The sequence below is a fragment of the Sinocyclocheilus rhinocerous genome, unplaced genomic scaffold, assembly GCF_001515625.1.
Source record: "Sinocyclocheilus rhinocerous isolate Xijiao unplaced genomic scaffold, SAMN03320098_v1.1 scaffold2666, whole genome shotgun sequence".
In the NCBI taxonomy this organism is placed as follows: Eukaryota; Metazoa; Chordata; class Actinopteri; order Cypriniformes; family Cyprinidae; genus Sinocyclocheilus; species Sinocyclocheilus rhinocerous.
The window spans coordinates 498,306-501,078 of record NW_015641019.1 but is presented as its reverse complement, the minus strand read 5'-3'; the positions used below and the strand labels follow the sequence as shown (position 1 = coordinate 501,078).

General features: G+C 38.0%; 1 pseudogene; it reads left to right on the top strand.

Moving 5' to 3' along the window:
- Window positions 1-2,046, top strand: LOC107753903 (tubulin alpha chain-like; annotated as a pseudogene).
- Window positions 2,047-2,773: the final 727 nt, after the last annotated feature.

The following is a 2,773-nucleotide window of genomic DNA, read 5'->3' as shown; positions in this document are numbered from 1 at the left end:
GAGGAAAGTTCTACAATGGTAGGATGTTTTAAATTATTTATTTGTCTGATGCATTATTTATAATACTTAATTACTTGACTTTTAACGAACAGTCTTAGTCTTCATGAATACGTTTGTCAATAATTAGTTTGTTTTATTTTATAGATTTTGATTGTCTTGATAATGGTTGTCAGTTTTAGTGTTTATGAAAATTAAAAGAGAAAGCTACTTTTTCCCAAGAGAGATTTAAATTGACTGCTACCATTTTAAACATGTCTCTCATTGCACCTTAGCGTGAGTGCATCTCAGTCCATGTCGGCCAGGCAGGTGTGCAGATGGGCAATGCATGCTGGGAGTTGTATTGCCTGGAGCATGGGATCCAGCCAGATGGTCAGATGCCAAGTGATAAAACGATTGGTGGGGGCGACGACTCCTTTAACACCTTCTTCAGTGAGACTGGAGCTGGAAAACATGTTCCAAGAGCAGTCTTTGTCGATCTGGAGCCCACTGTCATTGGTAATGAAACTGATTCTCTTTGTATAATTCAATTCTACAGTGAAGAAGACTGTAAAGTGTCTTAGCTTTTTTCTCGAATTACTAAATTGTACTTGTTGTGCATCGTATCAAGATTAATCTCGTGAAAATATATGATGCAAATGACATACTTATCTTATCTAAAATACAATAATATAATTAATAAAATAAAGTACATGGACTGATTTTCCAGACGAGGTGCGTACAGGTACCTACCGCCAGCTGTTCCATCCTGAGCAACTGATCACAGGTAAAGAAGATGCTGCCAACAATTACGCTCGTGGACACTACACCATTGGCAAGGAGATCATTGACCTGGTGCTGGACAGGACTCGCAAACTGGTAAGACAATCTTGGGGTCAAAAGTTGGCTTTATCTTTAGTGTTGCATTAGGGTCAACAGTAGAACAACAGACAAATCCTGGCCAGTGATTGTAGAAATAACTCATGTAATCCTGCAGGCTGATCAGTGCACTGGGCTCCAGGGCTTCCTGATCTTCCACAGTTTTGGTGGTGGCACCGGCTCTGGGTTCACCTCCCTCCTAATGGAACGGCTCTCTGTTGACTACGGGAAGAAGTCTAAACTTGAATTTGCCATTTATCCAGCTCCTCAAGTGTCCACTGCAGTGGTGGAGCCCTACAACTCCATTCTTACCACCCACACCACTCTCGAGCACTCCGACTGTATTCAAGGTTGGCATCAACTACCAGCCACCGACCGTGGTTCCTGGAGGAGACCTGGCTAAGGTGCAGCGAGCTGTATGTATGCTGAGCAACACCACAGCTATTGCTGAAGCCTGGGCTCGTCTGGATCACAAATTCGATCTGATGTACGCCAAGAGAGCTTTTGTTCATTGGTATGTGGGTGAAGGTATGGAGGAGGGTGAGTTCTCAGAGGCCAGAGAAGACATGGCTGCCCTGGAGAAGGATTATGAAGAGGTGGGAACAGACAGCGTCGGAGAAGAAGGAGAGGAAGAAGGAGAAGAGTATTAAAGGAATCCCTACATAATCTTGAAACATCACAGATAGATTTCACAAACAGTATTTTCACTGTAACAAAATATTGTTTTATGTTCCCTATGCTCATTTGAAACCTGTATTTGATATGTAGTTTGTGCTTTTTTAATATTTTTAACTAATTTTTTTAACTTAATGTTTTCCTGATATTGGTTATTGATGGTGTCAGTCTGTTTTTTGTTGTTGTCTGTGTTCAGTGTATGAATATGAACAAATCATCCACATGACTCATGCAGGCCAACCTCCAAGTGCATGTGACAGACCATAAAGGTTAAGGTGATATCTTTTAAAGACTTAATATAGACTTTTTAGTTGTTTGTCTATTTCACTGAGTTGGTTGTCATAAAACTCAGTTCATCAGCAAATAAGATAACCAGTTAGCTAGCATCAGTTACTATAGTGACAAAAAGGTTTAAATGTTACAATGCTAACCACAGTGCTGACAGCTTTTGTTTTCTTGGTTTAAGTGCTCTGGGGTAAGAATAAAACATTTGGCCGGTACTGTGCCACCTGAAGACTGCTTGTGTAATGTCTTTGTGATTCGATTAAGAGAATGCAAATGGAGAACACACTGAAAGGGTGCCATGGAAGCAATCAACAAAAGTTTTATATTCTATCACAATTTGCATGCCTTTATATCGTCAGTCGAGTCTGTTTCAGCATGCTTGAGATGCCCTTGCACAGACTTGAAGTTTAAAATCATGTTATACCAAATTCTAGTGAAATTTGAAACGCATCAGTTGTTGAGATAAATGTCACTTTAAGATAATTTTTAGACAACACTCAAATGTCTTTCCAAAACTAAAATAAATCTTAAGCAGAAACACTTTAAGCTGTAAAAAAAATCCACCTATTTCAACATAAAAACCACTTCATTTGCTACCTTAAATTTTTAAGTATAGCCAACTTGCTGTACAAGTGATTTTAACGTAAATTACATTAAACCGACTTAAAAAATCAAGAAATTGCTCAACTTATTTTGATAAGTTAATGTAAAAACATAATGACTTCCTGATCATATAATTTTTAGAGTGTATAAGAAAGTAGGAAATTAATTGGTAAAAAGGGACTTAGACTTTCTGTCTAATATGGAAGTTTATTTGTACATATTTGAAATATTTGTAACAATCCTTTTTAAGAAGGTTTTTTCAATGTGAGGTGAGATTGCAAATAGTTCCACAACGGTAAATTCCACAAACAATGCTCTAATTTACATTGAAGATAATCTATTTGGATGCAAAGCA